This window comes from Pelodiscus sinensis, chromosome 1 (assembly GCF_049634645.1).
Source record: "Pelodiscus sinensis isolate JC-2024 chromosome 1, ASM4963464v1, whole genome shotgun sequence".
In the NCBI taxonomy this organism is placed as follows: Eukaryota; Metazoa; Chordata; order Testudines; family Trionychidae; genus Pelodiscus; species Pelodiscus sinensis.
Window position 1 is genome coordinate 166,619,667 of NC_134711.1, and position 16,014 is coordinate 166,635,680.

A 16,014-nucleotide genomic window follows, 5' to 3' on the forward strand; every position below is an offset into this window, starting at 1 on the left:
ATGCATTTTTCCCCTTGCCTCCAGTACATGAAAACAAAACAAATGTATCTTGCTGAATGTAATAAAGGTGGAGGGGGGAGGCGGGAGAGAGACAAATGAGGTCTTTGAAATCCTGGTGAGAAAGTTTTCTAGTGTGGCTGATGGATTATCTTAGAAAAATTGGGCTCAGGAAAAATGTTCCAGCAGAAAATCTGGAAAAATTGTCAAGATGTCAATTCAATATGGAACCCCGTTATGCTTTGTATGGTAAATGTGCTCCATGTGGAACATGATGAGTAATATGAACCAGTGTCATTAGCACTCCAATCAAATTTAGCTCCACAACCATATTTATAAACATAAGACTGTGTATATTACAGTACATGAAAACAGAACTTGTTAAACTATAGTTGCCATTTCTACTTATCAATTACATACAAATTTTGGTTGATCCCAGGTATCATTACTAAATTCCAGATAGACTAACCTTGCAGTAGGAATGATGAGATACTTCCTGGAACCACAAGGTGAAAGCCGAACAATGAATATTTAGCCCTTCTTGGTTCAAATTAGCTGCCATGCTAATTTGTGGGTCTTTCAGATGCGACTTTAAGATCTGAGCTGCAAAACTCTTTTGGACTCTATAAGAAAGGTCTTCTCCTGCAGCTCTCTTTTATGATTTCCCTTCCACTGTGCAGAGTACCAGTTGGCTGTTCCTTCCTCCCCAACTGGTGAATGTCTTTCAGCGGTGTTATATTTTTATAGTTCTCAGTGATGTGTGACCCTTTCAGATGAAGGGCTTTATATAAAAATATGACTCTTTTTATTTTATACACTGCTATATTTATGGCAACCAACATTGTAATCTCTGCAACTCAAAGCTGTCAGTATATACCAAGATGAAAAGTCATTTTCAATAGGACCTTTTGCTTGTTAAATATATACATAATACAAGTACTGAAATTGTACGGGTAACAGAGGGTAATACAAGTAAAGCTACAGTTAATATATAGTCAGAGGTTACATTAGATCTAAAACTCTAGTACATACAAGCTTTTATGGAAAGCATGCATGCCTGGAATAATAGTAACTCATAAAATCAATACAGAATGTCTGGATGAGGAGAGAGAGGTTATTTGTTCACTTAATTGAAATCTGTAATTGTAATATATGAACTTTCATTAACACTCATTTTGATTTGGACACTGTCCTATATTGATTTCATTGCATTTAGATTTAAAATAAAATATATTTTCTTGGACAGAATGTTTTATTGGGTTCTGGAGTGGTAATGTATGATGGTTACAGCTGCTTTCCCCATACAACTCCCTTGTAAGTGATATGTTACATTGCAAGAGAGTTATATATTGCAAGGAAAATATGAAATCTGTCAACATGCTTACTTGTTGTCAGAGCAGCATTTCAGGTAATGGTTTGGAGGTAGAAAGTGTCTTAGAAAAGATTCATGAGAATAGGAAAGAATTAACTGACAGATTCCCAGACGTACTCCAAATATTGTAGATGCATTCAGGGAGATTTGCACAAATTATAATATAGGAATCTGGGGTAAGTATCTTTGTGCACTCTTACCTTGAAGCCTGTTGATTTCTTTCGCTAGGACTCGAGTTTTGTCAGAATACAGTATTGTGAAATGTCAGTTGCTTAGAGCAAGTATTTTTCAATTAATCTAACACAAATAGTATAGTGCAATCTCTTCATAACAAAAGTTGAACGTACAAATGTGGACTTACATACAAAAACTTAATTAAAAAATAAATAATGTAAAATACTGGTGCCTACAAGTCCCCTCAGTCCTACTTCTTGTTTTGTCAATCATTCAATCAAATTTGTTCACATTTGCAGGAGATAATGCTTTCTGCTTTGTATTTACAATCTCACACGTAGCGAGATATTTGTGCCACATGTGCTAAAGATTCAAAAGTCCCTCCATTAGAGGGAACATGTGTCCAAGCTGATGACAAGTTCTGCTCAATAACAATCAAAATCAGTGCAGACCAGTGCATGTTCATTTTCATTAGCTGAGAAAGAGTCCATCAGCAGATTGACTTTTTTTTTGTGGTGATGTTCATGGTTCAGGTTCTGCATCAGAGTGTTGCTCTTTTAGAACTTCTAAAAGCATACTGAACTCTTCATCCCTCTTAGATTTTGAAAGGCACTTCAGATTCTTAAACCTGGGATTGAGTGCTGTAGCTATCTTTAGTAATCTCAAATTGGTACCTTCTTTTTTTGTTTTGTTTTGTTTTGTTTTTTGTGAAATCTGCAGTGAAAGAGTCCTTAAAATGAATAACATGTGCTGGGTCATCATCTGAGACTGCTATAATATGAAATATATTGTAAAATGTGGGTAAAAGAGCAGGGCACATACAATTCTCTCCCAAGGAATTCCATCACAAATTTAATTACATGATGATGACACTTGTTAAAAATATGATTAGCATGTCCTCTAGAATGGTAGCTGAAGCATGAAGAGATATATGAATGTTTAGCATATCTGCATGTAAATACCTTGCAATGCCAGCTACAAAAGTGTCATGCAAACACCAGTTCTCAGTTTCAGGTGACATTGTAAATAAGAGGCAACATTATCTCCTACAAATGTAATCAAACTTGTTTGTCTTAGTGACTGGCTGAAGAAGAAGTAGGACCGAGTGGACTTGTAGGGTTTGAAGTTTTACGTTATTTGTTTGGTTTTTTAGTGAAGTTATGTAACAAAAGAAAATCTACATTTGTAAGTGACACTTTGAGACTAGATAGATTGCAGTATAGTACTTGTATAAAATGAATTGAAAAATACTATTTTACTAATCTTATTCACAGTGCAAATCTTTGTACTTTAAAATTCATAGACATTTGATTTCAACTAAAATATAGAATAAAACACATATAGGAATGTATAAAAATATCCAAAGAATTTAATAAATTTCAATTGGTATTGTTTAACCATGTGATAAAATTGTGATTAATCATTATTACATTTTTAATTATGATTAATTTGTTTAGTTAATCATATGAGTTAACTGCAATTAATTGATCACCCTAATCTGAAACACTTTTTTTTGTTCTTGGTCAAAGGACTTTGACTTTCAAACTAAGTTTCCTTGGAACAAGACATCTTTGCTAGAAAACACCGTGATCTAAAGCAGTCTCTCTTCCAGACTGCCTGCAATAGTCCCTCCATTCTCCTAGCATGTAAATATCTAGTGCCCTCATCTGGCAGCCATGTAAGCAAATGAGTAACTTTATGCCCATGAGTAGTCTGGGGCCTAAATGTTGTTCATGTTCATTATCAAATTTGCTAATTTTCAACAGAATTTATGTTCCTAACAATTCAGATATATTTGGAAAACTTTCATCTCTGTTGCTTCACTGCAAGAAATACATGAATGCAATACTAAGGCTAAGAAGTTGACTATAGAACAATAAGGAAATTTCTATACACAAAAGTTCTAGAATGCAACAGTATGGTTCTCCTTTTGCATATACCTTATTTTGTAATTTAATAATCTGAAGCCATTATATTTGTAGTGAACAGGAAATCATTAATGAAAAAATAGTAACTAATTCACATTTGTCATTTAATATTGTACAAATATAGTTGTGCTAGTAAAACTTAACTGCATGAGTGTCGATAGAGGGGACACACACACTGTAACTGGCCAGCAGCGGCCCGCACTAGAGTGAGGCGGGCAGCGGCTCCAGCCCCGGCAGAAAGCCCGGGAGGTGCTGCCCAGCCAGTGCGCAGCCGGGACATCGCATCCACCGAGCCCGGTGTGGAGCGGAGTCCTGCAGCCGTGGCTGGCGGGCCGGCTCGGACATGCACGCCCCAGGCAGGGAATGCTGGGACGCAACCCCGCCTCCTGCGGCCCTGTCATGATTATAAGGGTTAGCCAGCAGCGTGGAGACTAAGGGGTTAACTACCTTAACTAACCAGGTCGAGTGGCCAATAGGTCTCTCTGGGTGAGTCCTCGGCAGCTACAGGGAGGGACAAGCATGTTTCTCTCTCTCCAAGAAACAATTCTTCGCTTTCTGTAAGTAGGGTAAAGTTTAGTTAAATCCGTCAGGTTTTCTTGTTTTATGATTTGGGTATGGGATCTGATATCTGGCACTGTTTAAAAGATGTTTTGGCTTTTCTTTGTAACTAAGTTCTAGGCCCATGGAGTTTCTCCATGAGTATATTTTGTTACCTTCCCATCCAGTCATTATACTTGCAACAGGAATATTGTTGTAATCATAAAAGTTCTTTCTTTTCTTTTTATTAACCTGGCATTGGTTAATTGTGTGCCTTGATTGTTATTCTAGGGGTGAGATTTCCCAAATGATCTTTCCCCTAATCTCGTTATTAATATTTGGGTGGTGGCAGTGGAAGTTTTATTCCTGAAATCTAGGTTTTTAAGATTTTGGGGGAAATTTTATACCAAAGCCTGGTAGATAAGGCTTTGGAGTACACTTGCTGGCCCCCACTTCTGCATTTATCATGCCAGAGTGGGGAAGGAGCCATGACAGGCCCTACGCAGGGACACCGGCAACTCTGGGAGAGGGGACAAGAAGGATGGCATGACCTCCGGCAGGGAGGTTTAAAAGCCACCCCAGAGCCAGAGCAAAGGGGAGGACGCCAGGGAGGCGATTCCTCCCTCCTCCCCCTCCGGTGGAGATGGGAAGCCGGGACTCCAGGAGAGCCACGGGACGGACTCTTGAGTACCTACAACAGCGAGGTAAGGGTTGACGGCTCAGGCCCAAGAACCGCTGACTTGGGGAAGACTAGGAAGCAGCCCAGGGCAGAGTCGTACTGGCACCCGTGGGCTGACATGTTACAGGGTGGGACCCCATCAGCCAGGTATGGGTCAAGACCCCAATCCTTAGGGCCCTGGGCTGGGACCCAGTGGAGCGGGTAGGCCCAGGTCCCCCTAGCCACCTCTTTTATCCCTCTATCCTGCACACAATGCTGGAAAGAAGTGAACAGGTACAAAGTGGTTTGGACCTCCGCCATGAGAAATGTGGGGGACCATCCAAAGTGCCCCGAGAGAGGGAATTGGGGATGCAGGGCTTGCTGGGCCCCGATCCACCCCTCCTGGTGGTGTCTTGGGAGCTCGTGTCCATTAAACTGGTGACTTTATAGCCTTCAGATGGCGGCCTCGCTGGGTCGTAACCCCAGGTCAAGGGTTGCGTGCTCGCGCCCCGAACTATAGCCGTCACACACACACACACAGTTGCAGTGAATTTATTTAAAAATTTGAGACTATATTTATGAGAAAACGTTTGCATTGTTCACTCAGCTGTAAAATAAATGTGTTTATATATGAAAGATATCTAAGTCATAGTTTCTTTAGAAACTATAATTCATAATTTTCTAACTCTTGTACATTTAAAGTCACAATTAATGTGATAATGCCATATTATCATAACTTTCTTCTGTGTTTCTTAGGAAAATTCAACAGAATCAAATCATAAGGTTCATTTGACCCATCCTACTATGCTTTCATTGCCTTCCTATACATTGACTACAGTTATTTACATCTGTAACTTGTGCAATACTGGGTCTTAATGGTAAGCAAAGAGCTTATACGTCTATGTCCTAATTGACTCTTAATACACAAATACCCATTTTATATGCATGTTTACTGAGCTGCACACACTCTGCTTTTGCCCACGTGAGACCAAGGGTCTTTACAAACTGGGCCATCAGTGCCAAGACAAAGCTTCTTGTGTACTACTCAGTGGTTATTCCAACACTGCTGTACACATGTGAAACCTGGACAACATATGTGTGTCACCTAAAGGTACTTGAACAATATCATCCATGATGCCTCAGAAGATTATACCTTGGGAGGACAGGCGCATGAACACTAGCATACTGGGAGAGTCAAACATGACTAGCATTGAAGCTATCATCATCTACCAACAACTTTGCTGGACTGGGCACATGATCCAGATACCCGATCAGTGCCTCTCAAAACAGATTCTGTTTTCCGAGCTGAAGGAAGGATGGAGGAGCATTGGGGGCCAGAGGAAGAAATTTAAGGACGTGTTGAAGGCAAACATGAAAAAGTGTGGCATTGGTGATGACACTTGGCAGAACCTTGCCCAGGACCATCCCTAGTGGAGAGCGGTAATCTGTGAGGAGGTGACATAATTTGAGAGGTCCCACCACTGTGCAGACGGAGAAAAAGAGCAGCAAAAACTGCCCCACATCCCTTCAATAGTCACCAGCACCTGCCCCTTCTGAGATAAGACCTGCGGCTCCAGAATTGGGCTGCTCAGCCATCAATGGATCCACAAATAAGAGGGTGACAGGAAGACATCCTACTCATTATCGAGTGACCAGTGAGAGAAGATACTAACTTGGCTTCAAGTTGATGAATTATCATTTTGGGTGTGTCTAGACTACATGGCTCCGTCGACAGAGCCATATAGATGAGTGTACTCAGCAAAGAGAAATGAAGTGGCAATTTAAATAATCACCACATCATTTACATCAAAATGGCCACCGCGCTGTGCCAATCAGCTATTTGTTGGCACAGCGCAGTAGTCTAGACAGGGATCAGCTGACCCCAGAATGCTTTGTCGTCAGATCCTTTCTGCCTCGTGAAACTAAATATAAGGTCAAATAGATTGTTTTGCATAAATAGTAGGCACGTGTTCTAAGGCAGAGTGGCCTCTTAACACCACGGTAGTCACATGAAAAAAAATGGGCTAACTGGGTTGTAGATGGTTGTAAAAACCCAGAAATCCAGTATCTTTACAAACGTCATTATTTTTAAATCACAGTTTAATTTCTTGGACTCTAAACTCCCAGACTCATCTTTGAAAATATGGTCAGGTTTCCTTTGAGGATAAGGACTAATGGGTCAGATATCAAGAGAATACTTTGTGAAAGTGTTCACTTAGAGGTGATAGGGTGCTTTGTATATTAGCATTTTTCTGTGTGACTTGATTTGAGAGTGAAGTGATTGTCTGATTTTATACACACACTTGTAGGGGCATAATAGTGCACTGGATGAGATAGACCACATGTTGTGGTAAGCATGTGCAAGATTTAGGGATCTCTAAGGAAGTATTGTGTGCAGGAGGGTGTTGATCATCATAGTGGTGGAGATATGTCTCAGGGTACGTCTAGACTACAGGCTTTTGTCGATAGAAGTTTTGTTGACAGATACTATTGACAAAGCTTTTGTTGACAAAGAGCGTCTAGACTACCTCCAGTTCTGTCGACAAAGCAAGCCACTTTGTTGACATGACAGTGTAGACATAAAGGACAGCGTAGATGCAATAATGCCTTCTGTCAACAGAACTCTGTCCACAAAAGGCGTTATTCCTCGTAGAATGAGGTTTAGAGCTGTCAACAAAACTGCTGAATTCTGTTGACATTATGTCGACAGAACTCAGCGGCAGTGTAGACGCAGGTATAGTTTTGTCAACAAAAGTCCACTTTTGACAACAAAACCCTGTAATCTAGACACACCCTCAAGGTTCTGTGGCTGTTGTTGAGGCAGGCTGTGGTGCCATTTTGAGTTGGTGCATACTGGTGGGTGGGTAGTTTGCTTCTGACAATAAGCTTAGAGAGGTTGGGAGGCTGTTTGAAAGGCAGAAAAGGTGTTTCAGGAAAAATATTTATTTTGGGTTGGGATCCCCATTGAGTATGGATTGTAGTTGCCCGGAATGATGAGTGATAAATTCAAACTGATGCAGAGATATGATATAAAATGATTAATAACAGAAGTACCATAACTAAATGGTATGGACACATTTCTGTTTACAGTTAAGTGCCTCAATTATAGAGAAAAGGCTACTTGATAATATCACAGTGTAGACATGCTCCAAATATCAGTTAGTTTCATCACGGAATGCAATGAGCTACAAAGGTGTTGCTAGGGTCTAAATTTTCCCATTTAATCATTATTACGAGGAGTGATATTTGAGGAGGAACACATTGGTTTTAATTTCAAATCCCCGATAACCGTTCACAGGGCTGGAAATTAGAAGAATTTTTTAAAATTGTAACTGAAGATCATTGAGAGATCAATGGTGATGAATTGCTTAATGGGATTTGTACAGCATGTATTTTAAGATCATACATACTCAATGGTGACCCCAACCAATTGGCAGAGCTGCATGCTACCTGGCACGTCTCCAGGTGGTGGATAGGAGGGGGCCTCCTTTCAGAGGTTTGCTGCAAAATAAGTGCTCTTTGTTGTGTGAATATGCAGCCGCGGATCAGCAGCAGCAACATTACCAGGGACATTGGGTGTGATGGGACATTGGGTGGTATCCAATGTTCTGACTAAAAATCACAAGTGCCTGATGACAATGTTGTGACATGGCAAGTGCAGCCCACCATCAAATATGGCTGCCCTATCCCCTCACTCTGTTGGTTGAGGGTCTGGGATACTTGGATCCCTGGATTACTTTGGATAATCCGATTGGTGTATGAATCATTGGTCACCGGTTTCTAAGGGATAGTGACTCCTTACGTCACCCCAGGGAAGAGAACCCTGACAGAAAATTCCCCACTGCCTTGTGGGTAGGTTCAGGAGATCCAAAGGCTATGGGAGTAAACCCAGACAGATATTCCAGAGTGGAGACCCTAAAGCAGTTAACAGTGAGGTTTCATCCAATATGCTTTTCCGGCATCTCCGGCAGTCACCTCAGTTCCTAACGTACTGGCTCTTGTCTTTCCTTTGGATCTAACTGGGGTGACCGAGAGGGGGGATAGTGCCACTTGGGCAACTCACTTTCCTCAAACACTAGCCCAGGCAATGCAGCACGCAGGAGGAGACACTTACCTACACACAGCTATATACAGCTACTACAGTTGATACAATAAACCAACTTGCCTCCAGCTTGGTAGCTGGAATGTGCGGACAATGTGTCCTGGACTTGAACCTGATCATGATTCAATACATAAAACAGTAGTCATAGACCAACAGTTACATAAATTGAATGTTGACATTGCTGCTCTCCAGGAGACCAGACTGGCAGATGTTGGATTAGTAAAAGAAACCAAATATACCTTCTTCTGGAAGGGTTTGAGTTCAGAGAAATGCCATCTTTACAGAGTTGGCTTTGGTGTTCAAAACAATCTGATGAACTTTATCAATACACCCATAACTGAATCAGAATGTGTTATATCCCTAAAGCTCAGCACCAAGTCAGGATATGTTAACATCATAAGTACTTATGCACCCACACTGAAGTTGTGCACTGAAGACAAGGACTACTTCTATGGTAATCTTCAGAAAATTGTCAATTCCTGTTCATCCAGTGAACAACTGTACATCCTTGGTGATTTTAATGCAAGAGTGAGACGCGATCATGAGATCATCACGGAATTGGGAAAATGAATGAAAATGGTCAAAGGCTTCTTGAATTCAGTTCTCAGAATCATCTCTCCATCACTAATACTTTTTTCAACTTAAAAGACTGCCACAAGAACTCATGGCACCACCCCAGATCTGGTCACTGGCATCAACTTGACCTTGTATTGATCCACAGAAAACATCTCAACTCCATTAAATTTACTACAGAGCGCAGATTGTGACACTGATCACTCATTGATTATCAGTAGAATGAAAATTGCTCTGAAGAAACTCCATACTTCAGAGGACAGCAGAAAACTAAAGGTTAACACCATCAGTACTAGAGATGCACTGAAATGCTCTGTCTTCGCAGAAGAATTGACTCGAAAAATGGAAGACAAACCTGTCCCGCAGTTTTTTGATGAGACATGGTCCATCCTGAGTGCTGCAATATATGAATGTGCCACATCTGCCTTTGGAACACATAAATTTTCCAGCAGACTGGATTGATGAAAACATTGACATTCTCAGACCTCTTCTTGAAGAAAAAAACAAGGCTTTTCTGAACAACATAAAGAATCCATCGCAAAGTTCAAGAGATCAGCTCTGCCATACAAGATCTGTTCTTCAGAGAGAATCCAGGCAGTGTGCAAACAAGTATTGAGCCGACCTATGTTCTGGAATTCAAAAATCATTTGATATGGGAGACCTGAAAACCATGTATGATGGACTAAAGAAAGCACTTGGACCAAAAGTTACCAAAGTTGCTCCATTTGAAACATCTAAATGCACAAGTGATCCCAGATAAAAACCAACAGATGTCTCGATGGGTGGAACACTACTCAAGTCTTTATTCCCATGAGTGTACAATACATCCTGAACTTGATAACCTCATTCCAACTCTTCCAGAAATGTTAGAGCTAGATGTAGAGCCTATGGTAGAAGAGCTTTCCCAAGTACTTGATGCTCTCTCCAGTGGAAAAGTACCAGGTAATGATGGGATTCCAACTAAAGTCCTGAAGGCTATTAAGGTTGTCCTCATCCCTTTCCTCTATTACTTACTTATAAAATGTTGGCAAGCAGGAGAGGTCCCTCATAATATGAGAAATGAAAACATCATTACTTTCTATAAAAACAAAGGTGATAAGGGGGACTGTAACAACTAGAGAGGTATCTCTTTGCTAAGCATTACAGGTAAAACATTTGCCGGTGTCAGTTTTAATCTCCTGCAAAAACTTACAGATCGAGTCTATCCAGAAACACAGTGTGGCTTCAGAGCTGGCAGGTCAATAATGGACATGATCTTTTCTCTTCTACAACTACAAGAAAAATGCAGAGAGCAAGGAACGCCACTGTTTATAGCATTTGTGGTCTTAGCAAAGGCGTTTGATGCAGTCAGTAGATCAGGACTGTACAAAGTGTTAACTAAGATTGGCTGTCCACCAATTCTACTCAAGCTCATAATAACTTTTCATGAAGATATGAAAGCAACAGTGTACTATGATGGATCTGCATCTGAACCCTTTGTGGTAAAGAGTGGAACCAAACGGGGATGTGTCCTTGCTCCTGCTCTCTTTGGTATATTCTTCTTAGTCCTATTAAATTTTTCATTTCTAAACTCACACGGTGATGTATTTCTCCACACAAGGTTAGATAGTTCTCTTTATAACCTAACATGACTCAAAGCTAAAACTATGGTCAAGAAAGTTCTCATTAAAGAACTTCTATTCGCAGATGATGCAGTTTTAATCGCCTGCAAAAACTTGTCGCACATAATGAAGATATGCTATAGGCACTGATGGATTCTCTGTCCAGAGTTAGTAAACTGTTCTCTCTCAACATAAGTGTGAAGAAAACTGTTGGGTTTACTCATAGTGTATCTCAGCCACCCAAAGTCATTTTGAATGACAGTCCATTAGAGCTGGTTCAACAATTCTGTTATCTTGGGTCTACTGTCACCACAAATCTCTCCATGGATGAAGAACTGAACATTAGAATTGGGAAGAGCCACAACATTTGGCAGACTTACGAAATGAGCATGGAACAATCCCAAACTGACATTGAAAACAAAGATACTGATATACCAAGCATGCGTATTAAGTGTCTTGCTTTATGGATCTGAGATCTGGACTACCTACTCATGCCAAGAGAAAAAATTGAGTAGTTTCCACCTTCGCTGCCTTCGCATGAATATTAAGTGGCAAGACAAAGTTTCAAATATAGATGTCCTATAAAGAGCTGGCATACCCAGTCTCATAGCGATCCTTAACAACAGAAGACTCCTGTGTCTTGGCCATGTGAGGAGAATGAGTGATAAACGCCTTCCCAAAGAAATCCTCTTTGGTGTACTAAAAAGTGGAGCAAGGGGAAGAGGAAGGCCAAAGTTAAGTTTCAAGGATATATGTAAAAACACTATAAAAAGGTTTAACACCAATCCAAACTCTTGGGAATCTATGTCATCAGATCGTAACAACTGGCGACAATTATTACAACAGGGCACATCATTTTTTGATAGGACCTGTGAAAGTCATGCAAAAGAACTCCGTCTCAAAAGAAAAAATTCTCAGACTCATGAAAACAGAAGTAGATTGCCATGTAGTTATTGTAATCGACTGTGAAAATCCAATATTGGATACATAAGCCATGAAAGAAGTTGCAGATCCAGGCACAACTCATAGACTGTCACTACCGCTGCTTACCACTGTCTCTCGAGATGAATGGGCCATATATTTTAAGACCAAACTTTCAGGCTCCTTATAAACAAGCTGAATCTCTAACCTGTCCTCAATAAATGCCACATAGTCTTGAACTAGAGTCCAAAGTTGTATCTTTTCTGGAGTTTGTATTTAATGGTAAGGCAAAAAATCAAATCAGACTGCATTATTTTCTCTTGATTTTCCTTTAGGACCTTATATGTTCATGTCCCATCTCCTCTGATAGATAATTCCCCAACTCCCCCAATAGCCTGCATAGAATTAATGAGCCACATCTGTTACAATGAGCCATCAGAATTTTAGCAGCTGTACTCAAGGTTCTGACTCTTGCTGATGGGTGGGTCAAGAGAAAAGCCCTGCCACCTGGATACAGTTCTGCTTGGCAGACTTTGTATCTCTGTTTACACTTCACTCAGCTATAATTGGCAGTTCTGTTGCCATTCCTTCACCATTTTTGGCTGTATTGTTATAGCTGAATACATGCAATACATGGGGAAGAATTCTTACTCATCACAGCTGTCACTTTCCTCTTCCTCAGTCTTGAGTTCTATTTGTTACTTTTCCTATTCTTTTAATATCTTAACTCGTGCCACTTATATTGCATATGCATTGACAGATTTTTGACTGACATGCAGATTAATTCAGGGCATAGCAAAAAGAACATTTTTTGTCCTGACACTTCTTTATTTTTATCTTTGTGTGCCATCTTTGACAGGCTTTAAAATCTTATTCATATTTAAAGAGTGTCTTTAAATAAAGAACAATTTGCTGTATCAGAAGTGAGGTATTCTTCTTTTTGCTTCCCAATTTGTTCATGGCTCCTTTGAAAAGAAGCATCTCCCATAGATTGACCAGAGTCTAACATTTAGTAAATCCCTTTTTTAGTAAATTATTTCTTATTCATCATAATCAAGAAAAATACTTAACATTTGTTTATCATCAAGGGAAAGAGTTCTCATCTGGTGTCCTTCTTCCATGCTGCCTCATAATTATGTTGCTGTTGCCAGGCTGAGGTCTGAGCAATACTTATAGTAAACTACACAAGTAGCCCATTTTATCCGTAGGGATAAAATACAAAACTCAAATATTCAATCAGGAAAAATCAATGGCAAAGAAAGCCAGACAACAATTTTTGTTTCAATATCACTGCCAAATTCTTGATTGAAATGTATAATTTCTGTGTTACACATCTCTGGCTGGAGTTCCTCCTTTGCTGAACAGGGTACTTTGATGTAGGTAATTCACACTGCTGTACTGGACATTTTATTTCTTTTAAAAATTATACTCATCCAGTCTTTTGCTCTTAACATTTTCCATATCTATTTACACCTAGGAATTAAAATCATTTGAACTTTTTCCTGGCCCTTTTGACCTGAGAAAAAAATTGTAAATTCCTGTGGAGTGAGAAAGGAAAAACAATAAAGGAAAAAAATGTCTTCATCCTTAGATTAGGTGACCTATCATTTTGTTTCTTAAAAAAAAATCACCATATCCAAACAAGCTGATGAGACCAAATTTTATCTTCTGGTTTCATACATCGTAGAAGTTTAATATGTTCTCTCATATTTCCTTCTCTTCCAGTGGCTAGCAATGCCATTTCAGAACTATCTGTCTGACAGTCTTATCTGGAATAGCCTAGTGTTAGATTAGCTTTATTTGGCAATAGCTATATGTAAGACAAATATTAAAACCACATCAAATGCTTAGAGATGGCCTGACTAAACATGAGTAACTGGATGGGGCTGAGGCCTCATTTTTGGAGAGACAGAATTAGGGAGTCAAACAGCTCAGCCAAATGGAAACAGAATGTCTGTACCAGCTAAGATAAGAGGGAATTCCCAGGAAATCATTCACAGTAACCATCAATAAAGAAAGGTGAGATAAAGAGTGTTAGAAAAGAAACAGTCTGAACCAGAAGTAGATAGGGTAACAGGGCATTTTTATTGCTGATACTCGCTCCATCTCAGATCCCTCCTACCTGGGATGCAAATGAGCAATGAAGTTACTCAAGTATACCTTTTTATCTTTAATAAGTGTATTTATATGCTAACTATTACATCACTCTTTAGGATCTAATTTAGTAATGTGAACACCCATATAATGTATAATCAAAATCATGTGGTAAATAAAATTATACCTGCCCCTGTTTATTGTTTACAGATTTTTAGCAGCCACAGTGTGGGGGGGAAGGGTGCTATAGGGAGAAGCTGGGGGGCTAGGAGCTGGGGTGGAAGCAGCAGTAGGAGCAGCAACCAGGTAGTCAACACTGGTAGTATAAGCAGCACACAGGGTTCAGGCCTGCTGCAACAGCTCCTGCCAGGTATTGCAGTGCAGCTCCAGGTCTGCCTCCAGTCTACAGTCCTGCTGGTCCAACGACCGCTACAAGGCATGCAGGCAGGTGATATGCTCCTGCTGAAGGTCTTCTTGGAGTTGTCTTCACCTGTGGGTCATGTGGGATCTGGAGACTGGCATGAGAGGTGTGGCCATGCCTCTCTCACAGCTGGTCCAGCTGTGAAGAAAAGTAAGAAGGGCAGTCATCTGAGAAGACAGGGTGCCTGAAGCCCAGCCCTCATCTCTGAGCCAACATTGAAAGCTCAGGCGAGACAATGGCGATGTGCTTGGAGCAATGCCATCTGTGGCCTAGACAGTGGGCCCTTAACTGCAGGGCCACAGATGTCCCAGGGGAGAGCCTCACTGCCTCTTCACCCTGGGGACAAGCAGGCATGGGTAGGTGCTGGCCAGGTTGGGATCTTGTGGGTGGGAGGGGAAGCTTAGTTTTCCTCCATGCTGCACACATGCCTGGTTAGGCAGTGGCAGCATCCCACAGGGAGAGGACTTATACCCTACCCTCTGAAGGAGCAGAGAGAGGGCACTGGGGGAGGTGTGTGTGAGCCACAGATGCGTCCCGTCCACTTCCTCTTCCTCACCCACCAGGCAGACTCTCCTAGCTTCACCATGCTTACCTGGGAGCACATGCTGCCCCAAGTGTGCAGGGGTGCTCATGTGCAGCACTACTGTGTGCGTGTCCTTGACCCCAGTCTCCTTAGTGGTGGCTTGTGGTGGGAAGGTGTCCCACCACAGGGTGGGGAGTAAGGCAGGCCCTTTCAGATCCCCGATGAGCAAGAGTGCAAGGTTCCTGAGCAGCTGCCTCAAGGCAATTGTATGCTCTGGAATGGTGCTCCATGTGCATCCATGTGCACAGGCTGAGACGGTCCAGCGAGGAGTGCACCAACCCTTGCCACTAATCGCCTGTCTCCGTGTGTCCAGGGAACGTAATGCAACTCACCTGATGGTCCTTCTCCAACCTCGTCTGAGCCCTGGCTGACATCCTGGGAGGGGAGTACTGGCTCCAGGGACAGGCTGACCTCCTGGCTAGATGACAGGCATGTCCAGGCCAGAGATGATGACAAGAAATGGGAGGCAACCCCCCCAACTCCCATGATGCCATCAAGCTGGATGAAGAAGCGGCAGGTCTGGTGTGCTGCTCCTGATCGTTAGCATCTTTCTCTGGCCTTAGCATAGACCTGGTGGAGCTCCTTCACCTTTATTCTGACCTGGTCCAGAGTGCAGTTGTGCCCCCTCTGGACCAGGCTGTTGGCCATCCAGCCATAGATGTTGATATTTCACTATCTGGAGTAGAGATCCAGAATGTTGTAGTGTTCCCGCCAGATCTCAATGAGTCAGTCCACAAGGATGCCTTTTGCTTTTGGCCCCAGGCTGAGGCTTGGGAGGTGACTCCCTGCTCCCTTGCAGCCATGGGGGGCTCAGAGGGAGCACGCAGATCTGCCATGGCAGCAGCAATAGCAGTCAGGGCTGTGTTATGTGGCACATTGTGAGCTGGGCCTGCTGTGTGCCACAAGCCCTTTCCCCCTTGGCTGTGGCTTTAAGGGCTGCAGGGGAAGGGGAACTATAGAGTTCTGATGAGTGTGAACTAGGGCACCCAGTGGAAATAACTTCAACTGCGCTGTCTACACAGACCCTATTTTGAAATAACTATTTCAAAATAG